Below are 14,375 nucleotides of genomic sequence, written 5' to 3'. Positions count from 1 at the left end.
TGTTGATTACATTTCTGACTAATAGCATCAGATTCTGGCAGCTGTTTGCCAAATTTTGCGACCTTAAACTCCCTCCCTGTGGTGCATTCAATCAATATTTTCAATGACTTTTACTTGTCCTCTTGTCTTATGCAATGTGCTAATGTGTTAAACACCAAAACAAAGTTGCTCGTTTTTGGTTCAGCCTGTAGTGGCTGCACTCGGCTGCACTTAATTTAACCGTAACAAAGAAGAGCCTGACTGTAACAGTGTGTGTGTGAATAGTATTGTGCAGTGGTTGCCCTGTGACTAGCCCCATAGCTGGTGTGAATATAAATGAGAGAGGAAGAGGGTTTCCACTGAACACAAAGGGGGAAGAAGAGAGGAAGAGGAGGAGGAGGATGAGAGGAGGAATTGTTGCCGTCGGCTGTTTTGCCTCCTGCCTCATTTTCCCCCTTTGGCCATGTTCACCACGGGGAGGAGAAGTTGGACTCCCTCCCTCCCTCCTTCTCTTATCTCTCTCATGTGTTCCTCTCACTGTCTTCCTTTATCTTTTTTTTAAATCTGTAAAACCTTCGATTATTTCTTTTCCATTTACTGTTTCCCCCTTGCCCGTGACCCTCCATCCTTCCATTCTCGCCACACTTCATTGCTTTTCCCAACTCTTCCGCCTCCATCTCCATCCTCCTCCTGCTCTTAAACGCTATCACTCTCCCCTCAGTCCCTCCGTTGCCTCTCGCTCGGGGCCGATTGTTGTCTGATCTGACTGGAGCCTCAGATTAGATCCGATCCCGCTGCTGTAATCAGCCCTCAGCGTCCCTTGCTGCTCGCAGATAATCTGCTCGCGTTTCGGGAACACAAAAAAAATCTGCCGCTACATCTGTTTTCCACCGTAATACATTTACACATGTACACCACACTGATGCTGCAGCTGCTGGTGGCAAATACATCAGAGGTACTTAAGAAGAGTAGCGATATCATATAAATACTGAATGAGGAAAAGAGATCCTGCTTTCAAAATCTCACTTAATGGAATAGAAACATTTTGGCTTATTCAAACTGACGCCACTTTAGTGTCTGTACTGTTTTGACAGCGCCAAGCGAGCTATTCCCGCCTTTATCAGGTCTTTATGCTAAGCTACGCTGACGTGTTGTTGACTGTATTCTGTACACTATGTTGCTTTATTGATGGACTGGCAACAAAAATAATCAGACACTTTATAAAACAGCAAATTTTAATGTTAACACATCATTTTTTTGTAGAAATTAAACAAACATTGGACAGAGCCAGACGAACTGTTCCCACCTCTTTTAGGTCTTTATGCTTTATGCTACGCTAACCTGCTATTGACTGTATTCTGCATATTAAGTTGCTTCATTACATGTACAGTAGGAGCCATGTTTCCATTAATGCACATTTTACATTAAGTTAAGGTTGATGAAAACGGCAAAATTCTGCAAAAAAAACATCCTACATTTCGCAAAAACGTTTATCTGTTTTTTCAATGTTTTTCATGTAAGTAGCCTTCAAATGTTGAGATATTTTTAATGTGCAATAACGCATGATTTTTACATGTTCTGCATGTAATATCTGTAAAGTAACTTTAGCTGTCAAATAAGTGTGGTAAGAACTTAATGTTGTGTTGGTGTACTTAATCATTTTTCACTTTTAAATGACAGTGATGGCAGTGTGACTGTGGAGGACCAGTGTATCATTGAAACAATTCCTCTTTTTTCCCACGGAAAAATCAAATAACGAATTAGTTTTTAGATGCCTCAGTTTGAATTTGTGAAACACTTCAAAATTTCACATGAAAGGAAATTATCTCATGTTTAAAACTGCAGATTGGATGTTGTTAGAGTCTGTAAAACAGCCAGCTTCTTCACAACTGAAGCACATTTGGCCCAGTTTTTGACTAAGACTTGCAAGTCATTAAATCTCTGCTTACTGGGGCCGATATTCAGCATCAACTCCACATTTTCACAGCCTGAGGACACGTTCTGAAATCCTGTTTTTATACAGTCAGTGTTTGAGCTGTGCATACCAGCTGAGCTATAATAGATGTGTTATGTAAACTCAACAGATAATACATATACTGATAGACATTATGTGGTTTGAAGTCACTCATTCACTTGTCCATGTAGTTCACACACCAGCAATCTGCAAATATCCACCAAGATCAGCACTAAACTCTTCTTCTTCGGTCCCACGGAGCCTTTCTGTCCATATGGTGGAAGCTTGCCTCCCCCGTTTTGTCATGTCATCGGGGCCAGAGCTGCTTTCCAACACATTAATATTCATCGATATAGCTTTAATCTGCAGAAATTGGGTTATTGGCAACGGCGGATGATTCTGCCTCTTCGCTCTCTCCCTCCTATTCAACTCTATTCCTGTGTCTCTGTATGATGGGGAAAAAAGAAGAAAAGAAGAAGATACATTTAAAAAAAAAAAAGTAGGGATTGGAAAGAGAGGGGCAGAGGAAGAGGAAAAGAGGCCAAAGGAAGGAGTTGTATAAGAGAGGGAGGAAGGGGACGGAGAGACAGAGTGAAAGAGACAGCAGTGACGTCACGGCCACTTTAAGTAGGTCAGGTTGGAAGTTGTGATGTCACGTACACTGGAATCGGCCCACTGGGCCAATCGCGTGCAGGGACACACCCCCTTTTTTTCCCACACCGCCACAGGAAAATAAAACTGCAGCCCCCCCTTTTCTGCAGCTGTCTCAAATCACAGACAGTCACTAACACATGCACACACTGCTGCTGCTACAGAGGCTGACAGACAGTAACAGCAGACTACTATAATCCCCGGGGAGATGCAGTAACTTTTGCTTGTTTCCTCCTCTCCTCTTCATCTTCGTCCTCTGTCCTCCTCCTCCTCCCCCCCATCTTCTGCTTCCTCTCACAAACGTCAACTCTCACCAAAGCCTCTTTGCTCGCTCAGACGGTGCTGAAGAGGACGTCTGCCTCGCACGCTGCACCGGAGCTATTTCTGATGTTCCCTTTGATTTTTTTAACATCAGACAAATCATCAACACTTGATAACGATGAGTCTGTTTGTGAGAGTGTGTGTCTCAGCAGTGGTAGATAGATTATACAGACCCTGAGGATGAGGCGAGGGGGTAGTAACGAGACGATGATGTGGAAGACGAGAAAAAGGGAGCGAAAACATTTAGAAAAAGCGTAAAACGTAAATATAATATGTGAGATGAGCGGACCGGCTTTTGGTTCAGTTTGGGCCAAATTAGCTGAGAGCGTTATTTTAAGTATCCTCAGATGAAAGAGGAAAATAATGAGACGGTATCACTCTCAATGCACAGTTTTTTTTTATCCACCTCAAATGCAGAATAATCAGGATAATGAACATCAGGTGATTAGTAAAAGTGCAGTAATCACAGTGATATTGTCCAGTTAATTACATCAACATGGAACAGGCACTGTAAATTAGATGAGAAGATGGTTGAGTGGATCGATTGCCAGTGCGTCTCCCCGACACCCGTTTGTCCACTATCACGTCCTTAACTTGATACAAGTTACCATGAATCGAATCAAAGGTGGCACCTATGACATAATTTACTGCGTGAATTGAAACCTTACACGTACTTTATCTAATGTCTGGACATGTGTGCGTATATTTCTGTAAGCGAAAACAAGGCGTGTAAATCAGAAAGACACAAAACTCATAATATTGAGGTCACATAAGTGATTCACTGCAAATTCACCCTGTTACATAAAGACGCAGTTAGAGCATTTATAACATTCCTCACTATTTAGTTCCACCAGCATTAATGAAACCTACTTGTGCTTTAAGACGCACAACTACCGCAGCTTTATTTTTCTCTGTTGCGCTATTTTATTTCTTTTGCATCAGATTAAGTTCGGTGGAGAGACTTGCAGACCGGATGCTGGGTTTAGTAAAAAGAAGTCTGTCAGTGTTGGTGGTGTACACATCAGATCACAGGATCGATCAGGGAACAGATAATGTGTCCATCAGAGGACAATGTGCCGAGTCAAAGTGTCCTTGAGCAACACACGTGATTATCTTCCTTCTGGTTGACAGTGACTGTGTCTATTTCCAGTTCAGTTACAAGGCGGCTGCATGATTCTGTTAAGTGACACTTCCCTATTAATAATGATGAGATCAGAGTCTACAGGCTGGTTCATTAAAAGTTCATCTTATATTCCTAATATTTGCTCTCTATGGAGCTTTGAACAGCCTCTCTGCACCGGAGAGTTTGGATTTCTCTTAATCTACAGATAAGAAGGAATCCTTCTGTTTAAGCTCAAACGTGCAAATCACCAAAATTGGATATACGAGGTTTTCACCTTCCAGCAACAGCATGTTACTGCAATTACAACTCACTCTGGCTAATGGCTTAATCTCACCACCATTCTCAGAGTGTGGTGTGGGGATGTGTCATGGGTCTGTAAATGTGGACGCTGGTAATCACTCTGGAGTATGTCAGCTCAGCACCTAAAAGGCAAGTTTTGTGTTGTAATGTATATGTGTGAGAGGACTGTGGGGTGACAGCGATGTGCTTCCACTAGTGCACTCAAGGGGGGCGGGGAAGGGGGTAGTCCCATGTTAGAAAAAACACTGTGAAAGTGCCCTCTTGGATGCCCCTTGGTGGTTAAAACATCATCAAGTGCCCTCTAGGGTGCACTGGAGAAAGAAAACATGGTAAAGTGCCCTTTAATATACCCTTCCAGTGGAGAAAACATGGTGAAATGCCCTTTAATGTACCCTTCCAGTGGAGAAAACATGGTGAAGAGCCCTTTAATGTACCCTTCCAGTGGAGAAAACATGGTGAAATGCCCTTTAATGTACCCTTCCAGCAGAGAAAACATGGTGAAATGCCCTTTAATGTACCCTTCCAGCGGAGAAAACATGGTGAAGTGTCCTTTAATGTACCCTTCCAGTGGAGAAAACATGGTGAAATGCCCTTTAATGTACCCTTCCAGCAGAGAAAACATAGTGAAGTGCACTTTAATGTACCCTTCCAGCAGAGAAAACATGGTGAAATGCCCTTTAATGTACCCTTCCAGTGGAGAAAACATGGTGAAGTGTCCTTTAATGTACCCTTCCAGTGGAGAAAACATGGTGAAAAGCCCTTTAATATACCCTTCCAGTGGAGAAAACATGGTGAAGTGCACTTTAATGTGCCCTCTCTTCAGATGCCAACGTTTTCAGGTGAAAAACCTCCACACTACCTGCCCAGTAGGCCGACACACAGAGTTCATGACTAGCTGGAGGAAACAGTGGAGCATTTAGTCGCTAAAGAAGCAGCAGATAATGGCGCTGTTGGTGGAGAACAAAACGAAGTTAAGAGAAAAGTGATGTCTTTATGTGCCATTACTGAGCTCACAGAAAGCCTTTACAGAAAAAGTCATACCTTGAGATCTCCTCAGCTCTACATCTGTTCTTTCTCTTGAGATCGATGGAATGCCTGGCCATATGTAAGCTGTTATATGCATTTAGAAGGAGTTAACTCATAATTTGGAAAACAGAAAGAAAACCAGACTGGCTTTGGATCGTTAACATCAACGTTTTTTTTCCCCCACCTTCGTCAGTTCAGCATTAACCCTGGTGGCCTGCTGCCAGCAGGAGGTCGGCTGTGGAGGGTAAACGTGGGGAGGACTTGTTTGTAAAGACGGTCACGAGGTCAACTGCAGTTATTAAAAGGAGCCTGGTTCAGCCGAGCAGGGCCACCAGTGGAGCTGCCGCACATTACCCAGTCTGACTTGAACTCAGGGAGAGCGGAGGGAGAGGCAGATCAAAAGCGTCTTTATTCACCAAGACCTTTTTGTAAAACAAGAGCAGAGGGAGGGGAAGAAATGCTGAAGAGGAGCTGACATGGATGGACAACATCTGTACAACAGCTGCATCCTGAAGGAGAGGCATACTATATGCATGGCCATATGTACTATTGCAGACTGGGAGGTCATGTGATCAGGAATGCTTGAGAGAATTTGGGGGTTTTGACGACCTGAGGAGGACATTATGTTCTACAACTACTCCAAAATTACACATTTTTAAAGGCTGATCCCGTTTTTCTTGTCATAATCTTTAAATTTGACATTGAATACACATTTGGATCGCTGCTAGTGGCGGCTCAGTCAAAACAATAACAACAGAAGATGTTGTTATACCTAGTTAGCATGGTGGATAATTTAGCAGCTAAAGAAACAGAAACTTTCCAAGTTGGTGGAGACTAAAAATAGAGCAAAAAGGAGAGTGGATATTGGATGTACTGTTGTCCGATGGCCAGAAACACAACACAGAATATGTCAATATTGTGTTAACAGTTTCTTCCCGCTGCTCCCTAGTGGCATAAAATGTTATTGCAGCTTTAAACTGTTAGAATAAAACTGTTAAAATCTGAATATTTTATGTTTTCCCTTTGCTGACGAGTAACAAATGTGGGCAGAGAATCTCATGAGAGAGACTGAGCTCGTTAACCAGGTGATGAAAGTGCTCAATCTTCATTTAATACACCCACTGCTGGATTGGTGCTGAAATTAAACATGCGACGGTCACTTTTTCCTGCCCTGCGGTTGATTACATGACCAGCCACCTGAACCTCCCGTGGCGCCGTCTCGTAGGATCGATTGTGATTAATCTCAAATCTCATCACTTTAACAGCACTATAGCGAATTACACCACGCGCGCCAGGATTTGATTGATGCAGAGGGTGAGCCTGATTATAATAGAGGGGTGGGCGGTAGGTGCATCCTGTATGATTGGAAGTCCAAATGAGATATAAAGTGTTTTTTTCAAAATGCAAAAATGAATCAGGTGCAGCTTGAACTCCTGTGTTTGGGTTACTCAGTGTTAGCTTTTGTTTCAGTATAACATTGCAGGCATTGCCAGTTAAGTGTAATGTCACATCCTTGGCTTATCTTTGTAGCTCGGCAGCCAATATTTTATCAGAAAACAAACACTTCCCAGGCTGATTGTTCTCTGCGTGTCCTGTGATTCATTGTGTGTCCAACATTTTGTTTTTCCAAGTTATTACGGTAGCTCTTACTTTATTCCTCTTGCAAACCTTTTTTATTGGCAGCAGTACAAAACAAAGTCCTCTGTACCTCTAAATGACATGTTTACACTTGAAGGTATTTGTCTGTTTGTTCCAGCGCTAACTGACTCGAGGCATGCCAAAAAAAATCCCCACAGACCGCACAAACACACACATTATATTTCAGGACTTGTAGTTTCAAAGAAAAAGCTTTCCATCAGCCGCTCAACCTGCCATGACCTCACCGGCAGACTTATTGTTCGGTGGAGCACAGGTGCACCACGGCCCGATTTCATGGCTGGGGTTGTTCCAGGTCACGCAGAGTTCAGGACAGACGGAGGTAAACTCTCACAAATCTTTGTCAAACGACTCGCAGCCATCCAGCGATGATGGCGCGGCTCGTTGTGGCTTTGAGAAATGTGTCGGAGCTGAAGATGCACATCAGGAGGCAGAGCCGAGCAGGAACAACATGTCTAAATTTAACAATGCACGTCACTTCTAATTTTGTTTCAGTCTGACTACAACTGTGTATTTACTCAGCGGAGACTTGAAGCACATTTCCTGCGTTGTTTTTGTGGATCTGTTTTAGCTCAAGGCTCCCATGAGTCCATATTAAAATCACTAAAAACATTTAAACACATAAAGGATACTATACCTGTATTCTGAAAATTTCTAAATTGTGTCAAAAATGTGCTTAATTGCTTTCAGGGTTAGCTGATCATCCGCCATTTTGGACAATTTCTTGACAGGGAGTGTTTCCAGTCAACCAGCAGAGACTCAAGGGAGTTACTGCCCCCATAAAGCTAGCGAAACTAGCTAGCGAGACAAGATAACTTTAGGGGGTGCTTGTTTGCTGATTTGGTCTCCTTTGAACAGAGCCAGGCTAGCTGTTTCTACCTGTTTCCAGTATTCATGCTAAGCTAGGCTACTTGCTTGCGGTGGCTTCATATTTGCCGTACAGACATGTGAGTGGCATGTACAGAGTACGTTTCTACATCTTTAAAGGTCTTCACCCTAATGGATGCCTAATCGCCAACTGTTGCTAACTGTATTCTTTTTATACGTCCATGACAATGTTAACATTGTTATTCATTCACTTTCTGTTGATTATTTTAGTTAATGTTTACCAACTTAAGCAAATTGTACTGTACATGATTTTATACTTATTTTAAACTCTTGATAAAAACACTAAACTCACTGTTTAAATTTAATTATTTTACGCAACTTCCACATAGTTTGGCGTTTGGGTAGAAAGCTTAACCTATATCGCAAACTAACTATATAAAGGCTATTTTCTATGAAGGAAAACATTAGCATTTTGAGTAAATATAGGTATCTAAGAGATTCACTCAACAAAATAATGTGTAAATAAGATGTATCAAAATCTGACGTAGCGATACTGCAGCTAGCTAACAGCTAGCCAACAAGCTAATTAAAAAATAATCGGTTGAATGAAAGGATCAGTTTCAGGTCAAAAATCATAAGCGAGATCAAAAATCCCCGTCGAAGATGCAGAGTCATGTCTTGTCCTCAACAGCAATCAGACATTCACAGCTTATGCTGGACTTCCAGTACGGCCGCCAGAGGGTGCGTTACGTCACCTGAAAGCCCTTTAATCCCGCCGGGCTGCACAGCTGGTGGGCCAAGATAAGCGATGACCACCACTGATAGAGAAGTGAAACTGTTCAAGCAGTGGCTGCATGTCTGCAAGTCTCTCTATGCATGGACCATTTCTGCTTTTAATGGAGCACATAATTCAACAAATCACTTTAGCTGGAGGGAAAGCTGCTTTTTAAGCGTGACCGTGTGTGCAAAGACTGCGAGCGTGAGTTAAAGTAAGCGAGGGTGTTCGTACCGTATGCGCTGATTTGGACTGAATCCACGGTGACACGGTAACTTGTTCAAATGCACGTCAGTGTGCTCGGGTGGGACGAATATCTGGCTCGCCGCAACATGGCAGAGGCACGAGCTGCAGGATCATTATGTAAGGTGGATAATTTGGGGCTGGGGAGAGATTTTAAACTGCCAACTATGATGCAGATAACATGAGTTTTAGTCCAACCCCGCATTGATTCTGACTATAAGCAGCTTTCCTGCTCAATCCATATATTTAAACACAGTATTTAAATGCCGAGGTCACTATAATCACTGCCGAGAACCACGGCCCATTATGAATTCATTTTGTTGTCTTTTTCCAGTCTAAGTACAGCTGAGAGGCACATAAGGGAAAAAGTGTGGTCATCCAGCGGCAATACAAACGAGAGCATGTGTGTCACTTGGGAGAAGTGAGGCTTATATAACCACAGAGCCGATGAGTGATGTTCTGGTTCTCAGCAGCTCTGCTCTGGGTTTTGGAGTACAGTGTGGTATGGTTCCAGCTGGGATTACAAGTGTCAAGTTTATTTCCCCCCCTCTGCTGCTGTGTTAAAGAGCTCGTTATGTATTCCTGCATAGAAAAACAGAAGGTCGCTGCTTCAAGGTATAAAGATGGAGATACCGTATGTCTCTTTGGGTTACCTTTAACTCTCTGTATATACACAGTGCATCACCCAAAGCTTTTATCACGCCTGTTAATCCACGTTTAAGTAAGCAATCAGACTGAACGTACCGACTAAAGCCTCGGGTGTCTTTCAACTTTTGCCAAAGGGGAACATCGAACACACGTCCACAGGTCAAATTAAATCTATTTAATGGTTATTTAAAGTTTGATGTTTTTCAAAACTTCAAATATGTCCAAAAACACCCATTAACATTTAATTTAAACAACATTGATGATAGTCTACCCATAATTCCCGGTGCAAACATTTGAGCAAGCTAACCTAACCGTACGCTAAATTACTGCACGGTACCTAGCCAGCTAACTCTAAAACATACTGGCCAGTTATCTGTATTATCATCCCAAGTGTATGGACTTTCTTGTTTCTTGATATTTATCTAGCCTACCAGATATGGTAGGCTAGATAAACTGAATAGGGGACCTGAGTGAGTTTATACTGTGTTCACATGCTGCAGGTCTCTAAATAAAGTTAAGGTTTTGTCAAATTACCACAAACTAAAACCACTGGGACCGGTGGTGTTACTTGAGCATGGGAACTTTTGGGTTTCTGCGCGGCCATGTGTGGTGTTCTTGCACTGAACTTCATGGGAATTTATATGCAAGGGAGTTGGGGGGGGGGGGGATAGGGGTCAATTTGGCCCCACTATCAACATCACTGGAGTCAACATAACGGTATTTTCTTAACTGTTTTACTCTAATGACATGATTTTATTTCATTTTATTCTCTTGATGTTCCACCTGGACTTAAAAAAGTTTATCTTATCTTGTATGTGAGGGAGAAAAGGCTATTAATTAGCATTTTTTCAGATTAAAATGTTTAGTTTATTTCTGTCAATCTCCAACTTATAAAACGCAAATAATACAATGAATTAACTTAATGCTTTCTAGCTACAAAAAAACAACAAAATCTACCCTTTTGAAAAAAATCTGATTTTCAATGAGCACAGATCAATTTGAAAAAAAAGAAAAGAAAGAAAGATCTGATTTAAGCAAAACAATCAGATTTGTGATTGTTGAACATGTTTTCCCCGGGTGTAGCTGACTGGTGGAGGACCTCCTTCCTCCAGGGGACACTGGCACCTGGACTCCCCCCTCACAGTGACCCCCAGCCAGGGCTTGGACCACTAGGCCATCTCCATGTTGGACCCTCACCCTGTTTTTGGCTCCAGGTGTGTTTGTTTACCTGCTGTTTACGCTCGACGCTCTGCACGAGCTCTACGAGGGTGGACTGTACCAATGCGAATCATTAGAGGAGGGGGGTGGCAACGCTGTTTTGCTCCCTGTCGCGTCGGGATTTAGTTTGATCCAAACCGGAGTTGTTGCAAGGTGTATCAGATAACATCATACGTGTATTTGGGATTAAAGCAAACAACCTCGCCCGTGTTTATTAGTGCTTCATTGGGTGATAACTTCCCGCCACCCCTAAAAAAAGCTCCACCGCTCCATCTTGCCTTTTGATTGACCGCTCCATATTTTCTTCCCCCTCCGCGCTGAGTGTCGCTCCTGCTGGAGAGAGCAGAAAAAAAACAACACCGGGGGAAACTGAGAGGGAGAAGGAAGGCACAGCGGAAAATACAGGAGGTGGAGGCAAGGGAAAAAAAAGTGAAATAACAGGAGACTAGCGGGAAAGATTTTGGAGGGACAGGTTGGAAAGAAGGCATTTCGCAAGTGGAGAACGAGACTTGCCATATCCTATTTTTTTTGTTGCAGAAGTCCCTGCTGTTGTGTGAAGATTTCTCTTGTTTCCCCATCCGCCGATTTAAAGGTGAGTTCACCCTCATTTTTAACCTTCTGAGCTGTGATTTATGTCTAATTCTAGTGTCCTGCTGCAGAAAAGTGCAGGGAGTAGCCTGTGTGGATTTGTCATTGTCTCAACAGTCATGCAACAAGGCAATACAATGAAGAAATAAATGTGCTTTTTTCTCGGGGGAGTTCTGTGCAGGGATGAAAAAAAGGCTGTTCCTCGTGTTTAGCAACGCATAATGCAAAGTAATCAGTGCCCCCCGTGTTTTCCCCCCTCACTGATTGAACCCAGAAACACCCCAAAACACTCAACTCTGCAGGAAATTAATATTTATATATGTTAAGAAGCACCAATGTATAGAAATCATGATTTAAATTAGTATATGCGTGCATGGAGTCTGGTGTGATAGGGGGGCAGTGCATGTTATTGACGCGCACATGTGGCACAGCCAGCGGGTCTTTGTTACCACCACCCCTCCTCCATCTATGATAACCAACCCAGGCATGACAGCTCACTGGCATGGCTAAAAACCCCGTGCGGGGCAGAAATATAGGCCATTATTGACATCCTCCTGCCACATGAACTTGAATCATACATGAACCTGACCCCCATCCACCCATCCATCCTTGTGTTCCCATCCCAGACGCATCACCGCGCTTCCTTTGTGTTGTTTAAAACAGGGGATACTTCTGATTTTCCTCATGGAAGGCTTGTTTTTGTCTCCCTCCAACAGGAGGGGGAGCTGCCCAGTGGGTGTGGGGGTCGAGAAAAGGGGGTGTTGTGGTTCTTGGCGCGCCAGACTAGGGGATGTAATGTGTGTCAATGTCAAATGGAGGTGTGTCCGTTGTGTGTGTGTGTGTGTGTGTGTGTGTGTGTGTGTGTGAGTGCATTCACTGGCCCTGTGCTGGCTCGGATAAAAAACCGAGAGAGGAAAATCAAAATGCAGCAATGTCCTGAAATGATGCGTTTCGTAAGAGTCTCCCTTATGGAACATCTTATAGCCCGGCGCGCAAAGGGGGAATGTTTTGTTTCAGTGTGTCGTGCCAGACCAAGGACACACACAAACACACACACACACACACACACACACACTCACACACTCTCTCTCTTACACACTCTGCTCCAGAGACAGGTTTTTTTTCTCTCACTGTGCTGCAAGCTGCACGCACTCAAGCAAGCTCCCGCGCGCAGATTCCGTGAGTCATACCGCATTCGGAGACTCGCGGCCCCACCGCTCTGTGAGTGAAGTGGAGCCCCTGCTGATAAGACGCGCGCGCACGCCCCTCTGAAGTAGACATTGTTCCGGGATCGTGCACAAGCGCGCGCGCACAGGCTCTCCACAAGCTTTTTTTTTTTTTTTTTCTGGAAGTATAGACTGTGGTGAGACATGGGAATGCACACACACACACACACACACACACACACACACACACACACACAGTCTACTGTTTGTCTTTCTTGGTTGGAGTTGCTGGTGGGTGTGGTGTTACCATCATTTTGTGGCTGTTAATTACAAATGAATTTTCAGTATCGCACCACAATGGGTGACCACACACTGAATAACTCTTCAGGAACATTGTTTTTCAGTGGGATACTAAAGGGTCAGCTCGCCCACCAGTGATTGTGGTTTTATCCGATGAGGTTTTGAGATGTCTGCCTCTTCTGAGATTTCTGCTTTTACCTTTTAAAGAGTGCTGAAGGATGACGAAACATATCCGAAAGGTGTCTTTGCTGTCGTTGAAAAGACCTCCACTGCAGAGCTAGAACAAAAGTTTTTTAATGTGTATTTTAGACGTCTTTTCAGCGTTCACTCATGATGACAAATTGACCCTTACAGGGTTTTTACAGTGACAGGCATCTAAAGAAAGGTTTTTATGACAGCTAGAATTTACTCCATACAGCATGAGGCATGCACCTTACCAGGAGAGCTACTCATCAGCTTTATTACATAGCTTCTTTTGGTCATCCAACTTTTATCAGGTAAGCTAATATTCCACGGTTGGATGACAACACATGAATGAGTATTTCTCCTGGTAAAGTACATGCCTCATGCAGGCTACTGTGGTTGAGGCTCAGTCTTCAAATCCAACCTGTAGCTTTTTCTTGCATAGAGTAAAATTTGGCCGTCATAAAAACTTCAATTTTGAACCACAAGTCTGCGACTGAAATTGAGAAGATGTCTAAAAAACCTTTCATCGCCGCTCTCCAGTGGAAGTCTTTTCAATGTCAGCAAAGACGTTGACATCTTTTGGATATGTTTTTGCTCAGTTGGTAGCATCGCCCTGGTTCCCTCGACGAAAAGCCTATGGGTCTTTCCTTGGATTTTAGGTTATTGCATAAAATAAGCTCTGTGGCAAAGTCAAGTTTATGATACTTACATGTTATGTTCACCAAGATAATCTTCACAAATGAACACCACTTTTGTGATCGTTTAAGTGTTAATGAACTCATCAGAAGTAAAAAGCTAACATTAGGCTAACATCATCACCACCACTTATCTTCCTGCTACAATATACGATACACATTTTACTATAAATTGATCAATCTACAAGTTGTAAAGTCAGAGTTAGAATAGTTTGTAACTAAAGTCAGCCTCTAAAGACGGACTAGTGAGTGTAATGAGTCTCCGTGTTCAGTGTGATGATGTTTAATGTCCCCAACAACCTCTGTAGTCTCATTCAGCCACCATTGTTGTCACTGTTAACACCTACCGTTTTTGAGACCCATAAATGCTTTAAAAGTGTCGTATTTACTGATGTAATTTATGCCATTAAACAAAATGTGAAGATCCCTCAAGCTTTTGTTAACCACAGACCTCATTTCAGGCATTTAACCCATAACCTATTAACCTCGAGACAAGGGAACCAGAAGTGCAAAAATAATAACTTATTTCCAGGTTTCAGGACTCCTGCATCAATCTATGCAACCGTGGTGAATGGATTTTCAAGGGTTAAAAAATGATATTTGAAAGAATCTCGTAGGCACAGTGTCTTTTCAAAAACCGACTGTGGGCAGCTTCCTCTGGGACAGTTTCTTTGCAGAAAGCAGAAAACCCAAATGTGAACTTCAATTTGGAATGCCA

The 14,375-nt window shown here is 42.9% G+C and overlaps 1 protein-coding gene across 1 annotated transcript in view; it reads left to right on the top strand.

The window, feature by feature from the left end:
- The first annotated feature begins 10,914 nt into the window (after nt 1-10,914).
- ndrg2 (NDRG family member 2) overlaps nt 10,915-14,375 on the top strand; it is a 33,802-nt gene continuing 30,341 nt past the window's right edge. The window contains exon 1 of the mRNA XM_084343361.1: nt 10,915-11,314. The gene's annotated coding sequence lies outside the window, so the exon portion shown is untranslated. The remainder of the gene's footprint in view (nt 11,315-14,375) is intronic.

The sequence above is a fragment of the Pagrus pagrus genome (assembly GCF_965226575.1).
Source record: "Pagrus pagrus genome assembly, chromosome: 22".
In the NCBI taxonomy this organism is placed as follows: domain Eukaryota; kingdom Metazoa; phylum Chordata; class Actinopteri; order Spariformes; family Sparidae; genus Pagrus; species Pagrus pagrus.
The sequence above is the reverse complement of the archived record's forward strand: the minus strand, read 5'-3'. Positions and strand labels throughout refer to the sequence as shown.